Source organism: Hyalella azteca, unplaced genomic scaffold (assembly GCF_000764305.2).
Source record: "Hyalella azteca isolate HAZT.00-mixed unplaced genomic scaffold, Hazt_2.0.2 contig7221, whole genome shotgun sequence".
Lineage (NCBI taxonomy): Eukaryota > Metazoa > Arthropoda > Malacostraca > Amphipoda > Hyalellidae > Hyalella > Hyalella azteca.
In genome coordinates this window covers 163,840-177,817 of record NW_025937349.1, presented here as the reverse complement: position 1 = coordinate 177,817, position 13,978 = coordinate 163,840, and positions in this window count along the sequence as shown.

Genomic DNA, 13,978 nt, shown 5'->3' with positions numbered 1-13,978 from the left:
GTATTTTCCGAAAAAGGAAAATTAGGCGTGCACTAAAGATCATATTTACTGTTGAAGTATCTTGCATAATTCTTCGATAAAAATTCTAATTTTTTTACCAAAACTCGATAAATAAACTCTTAAATAGCCTCAGAAAAACCACTCCGGAGCCGTTCTATCAAAACTTGCTTAAGTTCACGTAACAGCCTATGTACAATAACGGTTTTCGTCCCACAAACCTAAACTATTTTTACAAACTCTATACTATTTTGATCTTATATTGCAGTCATCTATAAACTGTCAACAGCAATCCTGCACCACCGCTTCAAACAGCGCTCGCCGTCAATGTAAAGCGACCGCTACTACACAAATTTCTTCGTGTCAACAACGCGGCCAACGTACGGGAGGTCACTCACCGCAGGCCTTTACATCCTTAATGAACAAATTTTATTCTGACTACAAAAGGTTTTTGTTTGATTTGCATTGCGCACGAGTAGTTGTGTGTTTTCAAAGTTTGAGCTTGATACAGGAATTTCAGGCCTTGCAGTATTATTATAACACATGGAAATTATTCGTCTCATGGCATAGTGCAAGCAATTGAATGAGTGATGAATTCGACGTGACAGTGAATGTTCGCAGTGCCAGCCAATCCTTGCTTCCTTTCTTTGTAGGCAAATTGCGTCAATTTTTTGGTGTAAAAGACTCTAAAAAAATTTGGTGCCCGCCAATCCGTCTTATTCTCACTGTCAACCATGTGAGGTCCCGTAAATTTACATTGAGAATATAATGAAAAAGAATTCGAGTTTTATTACTTATCAACGTTACTATCCACAAGGAAAACAGAGCTGAATCTAGGAAAAAAATAAATAATAATAAATAATGATCGATAATAAACGATTATTATGAAATAATCAGTAATACTAATAAGTCGATATTAGCAATTACGTAACTAAACATGACTTGCATTCGTCTGCTAGCGTTTTAAATCGTTAACTGAAAAGATGGAAGAGGCGCTAAAATTTGAAACTAGTTTTTTATTTTCAACGCAAGGCTTCCATTTTAATGTCAATAATTTTAATTTTAATAATTTTACTTAGTTCTATGAGTTAGTAACCAATCTTATTTTCTAATGTTAGCAGGACCTACAATTACACATATGAATATAAGTTCTGAGCCTAGGAATATCACACATTTTCTGGCTCTATTCTCATTATTTTCTGGTGTCACGAGGGCAACATGTTTATTGCTACTACTTCATCACGAACCATATCCGACTACCGTGCCTTCGGAGCTTATTCTCAGAATAAAATATATAAAAAATAATTCTTTTCACAAACAGTAATCTCAGAAAATACAAAAAAATGGAACGCTGCCAGAAAAGTTACATTCTCAAGATGACAATTTATCTCAAGGCTTGAACTCGGGTCGTTTTCTGCTGATTCTTTTAATCATGAATTGAATTTTGGCAGTTTCTAAATCATATCTATGCAAATCTATTGTTCAATCAGGTCCTTGTCTGTATGAAATGAAGACGTGGCATATTTGTATGACGATATTTAATTTAAATCCCCATTCAACTAACAAATTTCATCTTTAAATTTTTGTCCCACATCCTTCTTTAAGGCTTTGGTAGCCAACTTGCTGTCCGAGAGATTCACTGTGACCACAAATAAATACTGCATCCGAGATCCAGAACATTATTGGAATAATTCAGGCCAAACGCATTTCTCTTCAGCAAAGTCGCAATTGTTCTTATCATGATTTGAGACAAAATGTTAATTCTTGTATTGCTATTCATGATCTACCCGACCTCAGTTTGCAATTCCGGTTTCGCAACAAGTTAAACTCTTCTGCTTGATCTGACTCCAAAAGATCTCAATATAATGTGTCAGCCGCCAAGGATACAAAACCGATTTACACTAATTATTTCCTTTATTTCACTTAAATCTTCAAGCACCCAAAGAGTGACCATCGTTGGGAGCATCGCAGCTAGAAGAACATGGCGTTCGTTGTATTGGTCTAGCGGGATTTTTTAACTCCTGTAACCTCACTTTCATATAAATTCTAACATTAATAATAAAGTTAAAATATCAAACTCCACGACGCACCCATTAACAGTGAGCATTATTCTTAGCTTTTGTCCTTCCGCGGTCGCATGGCTCTCCATGAGTTCAGCGAAATAGGATTTCCTTTCTCCATGTGTTCTGAGTGTCTGAATTAAGGCTCCAGTCGAATGCATCTTGGCCCATTCTTCATATTGGTTTGGGATATATGTATGTTCGTCTCACTGCGTCGTTCTGATGTCATTGCAAGGCTTCTTTTTTTCATTCCGTCAAGTATGATGTCGTCGAGAAAGCTCGCGTCGTGTTGCAATATAACAACAATGATCGGGCATTGTTCCTTGTCAGGGATCAGGTTGCAATGCTCTATTCCTTGTCAGGGATCAGGTTGCAATGCCTGATCAGGATCCGGCATAGTTAAAATTGCGGAAACTGGACAGAAATTGATCTGATCGCATGCTGGAATTCAGTGTCAATAATTTGCATTGCAAGGCCTCTGTCTGAAGTTATGATAAAAGATATTCCAGAAACTAGATTATCATAGTTTTTATTTCAAAATCTATTTGCTCTATTTTCTTTCGTACAGTTATAGCACTTAAGACCCTGAGCATAGTACGCACATATCACGGTTCAGTTCATTAGACTCCAATAATGTTGCCATTTTTGCCTGGTACAAGCTGTAATCTCAGTACTCAACAAACATTCTTATTTTAATAATTAATTTTACAAAAACGCTTCCTATGGCACACTAGTGCACAGTGATGCCCAGTGTGACACGGTTCCGTTAATACTGACACGTTTTTGTTTACCTATACTAGAAAATCCCTGATCCACTGGAAAACGTTTCCCTCAATTCCCAATGACTTCAATTTACGCAATAGCCGCTCATGCGGAACACTGTCAACTGCTTTGGCAAAATCAAGGTACAATGCATCCACTAGCTCCCTTTCGCCCAGCAGGCGAGTCCAATCGTTATACGTAGATAATAAGTTAGTGGTGCAGGATCTACCGGCAATAAAATCATGTTGACAGTCTGATAGGATATGGTGAATAGTCAAGTGATCGATAATTAATCATATCCCTCACAACACATTCCATTACCTTATATTCAAACAACACTTGTCAGATCTGACAGGGCGATGTTTCCGAGGCTACTCTTGTTGACTGTCGGAGCGACTGTCGTTCACGAAACGCATCCCCTGTCCTCGTTGAAAAATTGTTGGATGGCAGTTTTCAGTGATAAGAACTTGACTCATAAACAAACTTTGATTGCCCATAAGACCTGTCTCTTATACACATCTAGATGTGTATAAGANTAGAATTGAACACAAAAAAGCGTAACTTCAAGAAAAAAAGTAAATCGACAAAAAAACGGGAATTTGACTGAAATGATTCGAACTAAACAAAAACGATCGGAATTTAACGATTGCAACGGAAAATTTTTAAAGCAATCAGGATGGGACTCTCAACGATCGATTTTGTAATAATTTTTTGATGATGGCTCACCTATCGACTGCGATGATGAGGACTGAGAAGATGGCGGCCTGGATGGCGAGGGTGGTGAGGGACCGGCCTCCCTGGCACAGCAGGTGCGTGAGGACCGAGCCTCCCACGAGACGCCCCTCGTCGAAACGCCCCTCGTCGAAGCGCCCCTCGTCGAGGCACCCCTCGTCGAAACACAGTCCATCGGACGCCTCCATACGCCAGGGACGCTTGGCCAGACGCACGCCCTGGATGGTCCCCACCAGGACCGTCGCGATCAGGTTGGCTGATGTCAGCGACAGGACGAACCTGTGGGGAAACGAGGGCACAATATTTATTTAATTAATTAACTTGTTGTAAAGCAGTGACAACACAAACCTCGATTAAGGGCCAACCTTTACACAAACCTCAAAGTCGAGGCAAGGCTGAATGCTGACATAGATGCGAAAATGAACTTTTTATGACATAGGTATTTATTTCCATTACGGCACATGCGAAAATGATGCTTGATGTTCCAATGATTTGCATGAATGGTTTACAGATGATGTGCGCCGGTATATACACCGTGATGACATTACAATCATTATCACGGTCATCACGGTGTTGATGCATGATTTTTATGAGCATGAGCAAATGCGTCTTTTGGGAAGTTTGTTTATATAGAGTTACTTATGCTAGCAAATCTCACTTCCTTCATTCGAATATAATGTCAGCGGATCATGTCATGTTAGATTTTTTGCATATCACAACCACGAGATATTATCATATATCACAACCACAACCATTCAACACAACATCTTTGTGTTGAATGCATCAAGATTTCTAATCACGTCACTCGAATACACAACATTACACAGACTTATCGCATCCTGTTGGTGGATCACATCATGCTAAATCATCACATGATGTCAGGGTATCAACACGTGCTGGTGCATCACAGGCTATACTAAATTAATTCGTTTTATAGCATGCCATAGTGACATAACATGACACTATTTTAGCATATTAAACTTTGCTTCTTCATCAAATCAGTCTGCTGAGTTGCATCATTCTGACGTATCACATCACGCTTCCTCGTCACCTCACCCAGGCGCATCACATCACCTCTCTTCATCACATCACACTCTCTCATCACCCCTAGCACCACCACCCACCTGCCTCACCTGTTTGATATCATAACATCATTCTAGTGAATTGCATCACATCACCTCTCTTCATCACATCACGCTTCCTCGTCACATTACCCTGGTGCATCACATCACCTCTCTTCATCACATCACACTACCTCATCACCCGCAGCACCCCCACCTGCCTCACCTGTTTGATATCATAACATCATTCTAGTGAATTGCATCATTCTGGAGTATCATATCACGCTTCCTCGTCCCCTCATCCAGGTGCATCACATCACTTCTCTTCATCACATCACATTTCCTCATCACCCCCAGCACCACCACCTGCCTCACCTGTTTGATATGGACCGCAGCGACGGCCGCCTGTAGAACACACAGAACACGAGCGAGTTGACGACCGTCCCGAACACTGAGATGGCGGCCAGTGCAGTGGCCGCTGCAATCGGCTCTGTGGCAAAGAGATAAGGAATTATTAACACTGAGATGGTGGCCAGTGCAGTGGCCGCTGCTATCGGCTCTGTGACAAAGAGATAAGGAATTATTAACACTGAGATGGCTGCCAGTGCAGTGGCCGCTGCAATCGGCTCTGTGGAACAGCGGCATGCAAACCGATTACTAGGTCCGTAGTTACTGTCAATAAAGGATATTGAGAGAATGATGATGAAAGGACAGTGATGTTTCCAATTCATTTTTATGACTTGCATTACAAGTATAGTATTGTCTCTGGTACGATATGTGGAGACGTAATCGTTTATTCGATCTTCAAGCTGCAAGATGCGTTCATGAATACCTTAGATCCTAATTAATTATACAATTCCGCAATAAGAAATTAATATATATTTATCATCCCCAGAATCACTGCACTCAAGCAATCACCGGCACGGACATCAATTAATCCATTAGCATATCTTCCACTAGACAGGCAGCTGAATAAAATAGTAAAATGTAATAATTTCAAATTGAATTGTTATTATTCAATTAATTAATTAAAATAATTATTAATTAAAATTATTATTTGTGTTCCTGGAAATTCTTTTTCAGCTTGAATGCCAAGACAAGACAATGGATGCGTGACATCGTGAGATTCTGAGACGATTATTTTTATCTATTAGGGGATACAAATTAGTACTGATTAGCTGCCTTTGACGAATAAAAATAATTGAAAAACTTGAATATTTCTGATTTTATATCTTGCGCGTCTATTTTCTTATGAATATTTTTTTAATATATGTTGCCAGTGATATAACCAAAGTAATACTTTGAAAAAATTACTTACAGGATGCTGAAACAAAATCTTAAAAGTTTCTCTTTAGATTTGATTGATAGTTCATTGCAGTTTGCTTGGCAATTGACTCAATAATATTAATAAGCTCCTATATAAATCCATCAATGAAGATACATAACATTACATTTTCCTGTCGCATGCACCCGCCGTTCAACGAATATTTACATACAATTCTATATTCAAAACTTGAAAATCGTGTAGTGAAGTTTGCCCACTTTGGTTATTTTTCAAATTTCAGCGCAGTTCTTTTTTCGTACAAAAGTTTTCTGTTAATAATTACTTTATGAGGTTTAGGTTCCCTGGTGTCTTTGCCTCCATTATCCTCGGTATATTACAATTAGTACGGATAGGCGATTAACTATATTACCTATAGCACGGATATGCGATTAACTATATTACCTATAGCACGGATATGCGATTACCTATATTTCCTATAGTATGGATATGCGATTACCAATATTTCCTATAGTATGGATATGCGATTACCTATATTTCCTATAGTATGGATATGCGATTACCTAGCTTACCTATAGCATGGATATGCGATTACCTATATTACCTATAGCATGGATATGCGATTACCTATATTACCTATAGCACGGATATGCGATTACCTATATTACCTATAGCACGGATATGCGATTACCTAGCTTACCTATAGCACGGATATGCGATTACCTATATTTCCTATAGTATGGATATGCGATTACCTATCTTACCTATAGCATGGATATGCGATTACCTATATTACCTATAGCACGGATATGCGATTACCTATATTACCTATAGCACGGATATGCGATTACCTATATTACCTATAGCACGGATATGCGGTTACCTATATCACCTATACATAGTACGGATATGCGATTACCTATATTACCTATAACACGCATATGCGATTACCTATATTACCTATAACACGCATATGCGATTACCTATATTACCTATAACACGCATATGCGATTACCTATATTACCTATAAAACGCATATGCGATTACCTATATTACCTATAACACGCATATGCGGTTACCTATATCACCTATAGCACGGATATGCGGTTACCTATATTACCTATAACACGCATATGCGATTACCTATATTACCTATAGTATGGATATGCGATTACCTTGCATTGTGGGTCGAGTATTTACCGTAGTCTCAAATTTAACCTTTTTTATAATGAGGAATTAAAAACGGGGATGGGCTTGAGAAATTAATTTTGAATTTAATTTATTAATATTTATAATTGAAACATTTTTAGTGCTTTCTGAGGCTACGCCAAGCATAAAATCGATAATAATCTATAAAAATTCCTCTAATATTCTCTTCTCAAAGTCATTTCTACATATTATTTTCATGTTGGCCTTCATGAACGATGATCAGATTTTTATTTAATTGTTGGACGTGTTTTCATTTTTCATTTTTTACGACTCAAATTTTTAATACATGCTTTAATTTAAGATGCGATGACATCTTAAACTAAACTATGTTAACAGTAGTCATATATAGATATTTATTCAATAAAAATTCTCACTTTTTCATATCAAAATTCGATAAATAAACTCATAAACATCCCCGAAAAATCGCTCTGGAGACGTGCTAGTAAAACTTGATTAAGTTCACGTAACAGCCTATGTACACGTAGCGGTTCTCGTCCCACAAACCTAAACTATTTCTACAAACTCTATACTATTTTGATCTTAAATTGCAGTCATCTATAAACTGTCAACAGCAATCCTGCACCGCTGCTGCACTAATTTCTTGGTGTCAACAACGCGGCCAACGTACGGGAGGTCACTCACCGCAGGCCAATTTACATCCTTAATGAACAAATTTAATTCTGACTACAAAAGGTTTTTGTTTGATTTGCATTGCGCACGAGACGTTGTGTGTTTTCAAAGTGCGCGCTTGATGCAGGAATTTCAGGCTTTGCAGTATTATTATAACAAATGGAAATTATTCGTCTCATGGCATAGGGCAGGCAATTGTTCACTCATAATTTTTTTAGCAAAAACAGTTTTTTCATAACTGAAAAACTGACATTCTTGGGGGGAGATCTCGCATTCGCATAGGAGAAGAAACTATGATGATGAGAAGGCATCACATTCCCTGTAAAGTTTATACCCAGAGAAATCTTGCATTCCCTTCAGACCTTAATTTCGTAAAAAGTTTTACATTCTCCTGAAAATTTGAGTTCCTTAGAGAGCTTGTTTTATTGCCCTGTAATAAATCAAAGCAATGGTGCCTGCGCATTAAGGGAATGAGTGATGAATTCGACGTGACAGTGAATGTTCGTCTTGTGTAGGAGGCATACAGCTGTAGCTTGTGTAGGAGGCATACAGCTGTAGCTTGTGTATTAGGCATACAGCTGTAGCTTGTGTAGGAGGCACACAGCTGTAGCTTGTGTAGGAGGCATACAGCTGTAACTTGTGTAGGAGGCATACAGCTGCAGCTTGTGTAGGAGGCATACAGCTGTAGCTTGTGTAGGAGGCATACAGCTGTAGCTTGTGTAGGAGGCACACAGCTGTAGATTGTGTAGGAGGTATACAGCTGTAGCTTGTGTAGGAGGCACACAGCTGTAGATTGTGTAGGAGGTATACCGCTGTAGCTCGTGTAGGAGGCATACAGCTGTATCATGTATACGAATAGAAGGCATAATATGTGTAGAGTAAAATATGTACAAGAACGCGATATCTTGTGGCTCACGATATGTTCACGTTGATGAACCGTCTGCGACGATACCGCGGCAGAACATGAGCAAAGCTACACGATGAATGTGGTCAAGCCAAACGATGAATGTGGTTAAGCTACACGATTAATGAAGAAAACAAACATGATAATAATTGACATGTTTCGAAGTAACTTTAGAACATTTTTGGCTGCGGCTCGCTCAGCAGTCACACTGACATTCTAGATCGTTAAAAAGAAAACGTTTGATTAGCCATAACACTTAAATCAACATAGCGAGATAGTACTTTGATAAAATTGCGTCATAACACTGAAATGTACGTACATCATGGCACAACACTTCGATCAACACTACAAGGTTTCACGAGACCGACTCCACATATATTAAGCAGCGACGACAGTATAGAAGTTATGCTATCATCTAAGCAGTTCATTAATTGAACGAAAAATTTAATATGATTTCAATACAATGCAAATCTGAAGCCTATTTGTATTCGAAACCAACAATGAAATTAGTGCAGCGTTCGTTCGCAGAGCACGATATAATCCGATTACAAATTCGTACACTCGCAATTGAAATTTTTAGTACGAATAATCCATTCCAGCTTCCGAGAACATTTTCGCTTATTACATCGACAAAGTCCACATATATGACGGTTAGGAACAGTTACATTAGATCCAATGAGGTTCAACATAACTCAGAAAATTGAGTAGAACTATGAACATCTTTTCTCTCTCCTAGAGAATTTTAGTCCAGTTATGCCGACCATCAAACAAAATTAAATATATCTGTTTTCTCCTAAAATACCTCAAGCAGCACACCTCAAGTGAAATTAGAGCTAAGAAACTATTGTTACGTTTGTTATTGTTTGTAAAATAAATAAGCAAACTTTATGTTATGTATACTATATATTTATTATGTCAATATTATTATTATTATTATGTCAATAATTAATATTTATATTATATATGGCAATGCTCTAGAAGATAACAATTAATGCTATATATTAAATGAGTGATGAATTCGACGTGACAGTGAATGTTCGCAGTGCCAGCCAATCCTTGCTTCCTTTCTTTGTAGGCAAATTGCGTCAATTTTTTGGTGTAAAAGACTCTAAAAAAATTTGGTGCCCGCCAATCCGTCTTATTCTCACTGTCAACCATGTGAGGTCCCGTAAATTTACATTGAGAATATAATGAAAAAGAATTCGAGTTTTATTACTTATCAACGTTACTATCCACAAGGAAAACAGAGCTGAATCTAGGAAAAAAATAAATAATAATAAATAATGATCGATAATAAACGATTATTATGAAATAATCAGTAATACTAATAAGTCGATATTAGCAATTACGTAACTAAACATGACTTGCATTCGTCTGCTAGCGTTTTAAATCGTTAACTGAAAAGATGGAAGAGGCGCTAAAATTTGAAACTAGTTTTTTATTTTCAACGCAAGGCTTCCATTTTAATGTCAATAATTTTAATTTTAATAATTTTACTTAGTTCTATGAGTTAGTAACCAATCTTATTTTCTAATGTTAGCAGGACCTACAATTACACATATGAATATAAGTTCTGAGCCTAGGAATATCACACATTTTCTGGCTCTATTCTCATTATTTTCTGGTGTCACGAGGGCAACATGTTTATTGCTACTACTTCATCACGAACCATATCCGACTACCGTGCCTTCGGAGCTTATTCTCAGAATAAAATATATAAAAAATAATTCTTTTCACAAACAGTAATCTCAGAAAATACAAAAAAATGGAACGCTGCCAGAAAAGTTACATTCTCAAGATGACAATTTATCTCAAGGCTTGAACTCGGGTCGTTTTCTGCTGATTCTTTTAATCATGAATTGAATTTTGGCAGTTTCTAAATCATATCTATGCAAATCTATTGTTCAATTACGTCCTTGTCTGTATGAAATGAAGACGTGGCATATATGTATGGCGATATTTAATTTAAATCCCCATTCAACTAACGATTTTAGGCTTTGGTAGCCAACTTGCCGTCCGAGAGATTCACTGTGACTACAAATAAATACTGCCTCCGAGGCCTAAAACATTATTTGAATAATTCAGTCCGAACTTATTTCTCTTCAGCAAAGTCGCAAATGTTCAGTCGATCATGATTTGAGACTAAATGTTAATTTTTGTATTGCTATTCATGATCTATACCCGATCTCAGTTTGCAATTCCGGTTTTCGCTACAAGTTAAACTCTTCTGCTTGATCTGACTCCAAAAGATCTCAATATAATATGTCAGCCGTCATGGATACATAACCCATTTACACTAATTATTTCCTTTATTTCACTCAAATATTCAAGCACCCAAAGAGTGACTATCGTTGGGAGCAACGCAGCTAGAAGAACATGGCGTTCGTTGCATTGGTATAGCGGGATTTCTTAACTCCTGTAACCTCTTTTTCATAAAAATTCCAACATTAATAACAAAGTTAAAATATCAAACTCTACAACGCAGCCTCAAACAGTGTGCATCATTCTTAGCTTTTGTCCTTCGGCGGTCGCATGGCTCTCCATGCGTTCAGCAAAATAGGATTAATTTTCTCCGTGTATTCTGAGTGTCTGAAGGCTCGAGACGATCGAGCCTTGGCCAATTCTTCAAATAAGTTTGGGAAATACGTATGCCCGTTTCACTGCGTCGTTCTGCAGTCATTGCAGGGCTTCTTTTTAGCGCATTTTCTCATTTATGGAAAAAATGCACTATTGTGCTCGCCATGTCCGTCTGTCTGTCTGTCCGTCCGTCCGTCTGTCCGTGACCTCAAGTTTTCGTCGACGAGAAAATGCGCTCTCTTTCACTCACTGCAGTGAGTACTGAGTTATATTTTTTTATTATTCCGTTCAGGATGATGTCGAAAAGCACTATTGCAATATAACAAGAATGATCAGGCATTGTTCCTTATCAGGTTCCAATGCCTTATCAGGATCAAGCATTCTCAAAAGGGCTGAAACTGGGGCCGGATTATCAAAACTTCGTAACTTTTTGTACTTACGACAAAAAAGTTCTGTGGTACGTAAATACACCCTAATTTTGGCATTATCAAAACTTTCGTACGCAAGTCTTAGCTAAAAGCGTAAATTTTTTTCCCGCGCAAATTTTTCAAGCGCAAATGTTTTTATAATACCACCGATAGTATTACGTTGTCATAGCAACGCCACTCGTAAGTCGATTTTGCGTACTTACGAAGTTTTGATAATACGGCCCCTGGGGCAGAAATATATGATCGCATGGTGGAATTCAATTGTCAATAATTTACACTGGAAGGCCTCTGTGGGAATTTGTAATAAAATATATTTCAGAATATTATATTATCATAGTTTTTATTTTACTATCTATAATGCTCTATTTTCTTTCGTACACTGAGCAGAGTACGCCTATTCCTCGGTTTAGTTCATTAGACTTAAATAATGTCGCAATTTTTGCCTGCTACAAGTTGTAATCTCTGTGCTCAACAAACTTTGTTTTATTAATATTTATTTTATGTTCGTTGGCTTAGAACTCCCTAGTTAGCTATTCAACGCTGCGCGTAACTGAAAGTGATGGCAATTGCTCATCAATAAAATTTCTTGAGTAGAGGCTAATTATTAAAGACTGATAATTATTGTCTTCTTGACAATATCTTGATAATTATTGTCTTCTCATTGGTTTATCCAAACTCCAATAAAAAATTAGTGCAAATACAGCCAACTCATCATTTTATTTCCTTATGTTTAATGATTCAATGCAATATTTCACATTTATTTTCTCATTCGAAGTTTCATTTTATTGTGGGCCTTTGCAAATTTCATTTGTTTTTTCTTGAGTGTGGGTAATTTAGTTGAAATAATTTACCTTATGTTGCACATAATTCTAATGTTGCACGATGGCGACGAATGATGCTCCAATAAAATACCGTCCACGAGACGGTATATTTCTTCAGTGGTTCTGAACGAAAAAATTATCGCTTTAATTAAACTTCATGAGTATTTATGTTGACTGTCGGAGCGACTGTCGTTCACGAAACGCATCTCCTGTCCTCGTTGAAAAATTGTTGGATGGCAGTTTTCAGTGATAAGAACTTGACTCATAAACAAACTTTGATTGCCCATAAGACCTGGCAGCTGTGGAGGCTAGTTCCTAGTTCTGAATGTTGGTTTATGAGCTCGAGCTCGAAAGAAGCTCTCTGGAATGACATCAAGTGTCAGCAAAATTTTATGGTATCCTTGACATTCTGAAATATTGTTGATAAGAAATTTTGATTTCATTGTTCAAGTGAACATTTAAATTAGGGCTTTGCTGATTATGTCTGATTTGATGTAACGTATATGTCTCAGTAGTGAGACATATATGTTAAGGCTGACTTACTTTCAGCTTCAGTTTGATATATTATGTCTAGTGAAAGAAACTCAACACATATCCATTGATTTGCTGAGACCGGACGAATTTTCAGCTATTGAAGAGCGACCTTACATACACTTACATTACTTAATGTAAGTGTATGCATGCCGTCTCTTGACTGCTGAATGAAATAATGCACAGAATTTCGGTATCATCATCTTTATTGTTCTTCAAGTAACACCGCTAATTATGTTCCAGTCCGTAATTCTGCAGGTCACGCTAAGATGAATGCCGGAAGAAATAGTTCATAGAATTTTGACTTATTTGCTTCTGAATAACGGGATGAAATAATATGTGAAATTTTGATTTTTTTTCACATCGATTATTCTTCAAATATGACCGCTTATGATGTTCCAGGATAAAATTTCGCCCATCACGTCAGCACATCAGGTTTGAAATTGATTTTTTCAAGCACCAACCATGTATATGCCAGCTCCACACTCGATCATCCACCTCTTAGATTTTGACTGCCATAGAGTTCCAGATATTTATTGGCAGGATGGCTTGCGCTTTGTCATGACTGATTGCAAGTGTCAAGTTTGGGTGGTTTTTATGACGTCTGAAAAAATGCCATTATTAGGATGCAGGATATTGGTGAAGTGACTGTTTGTCTCTCGAAATTCTCGAATGAATATATTAATGATATATTGGAATTCATGCATTCATATGCTTCTTAAACTGACTTCAGCAGATTTATTTCCTTTTTTTTGCATGACGTTACTTTCCAGTATATCCTTTCTCAAGTCAACTATTCCCGACCATAAATTATTCAATTGACCATTTCAAGTGTGCTTACTGTAATTAATCGATTAGGTACAACAACGTTGCGTTTTATCAATAAATGAAACGGTTGAATTGATGCCACTGTAAAAACGGCATTGAAAAGACGCCCTGAGAGTGCCGTGTAGGCAGCGCCGCGAGTGACCCAAATAACGGCGG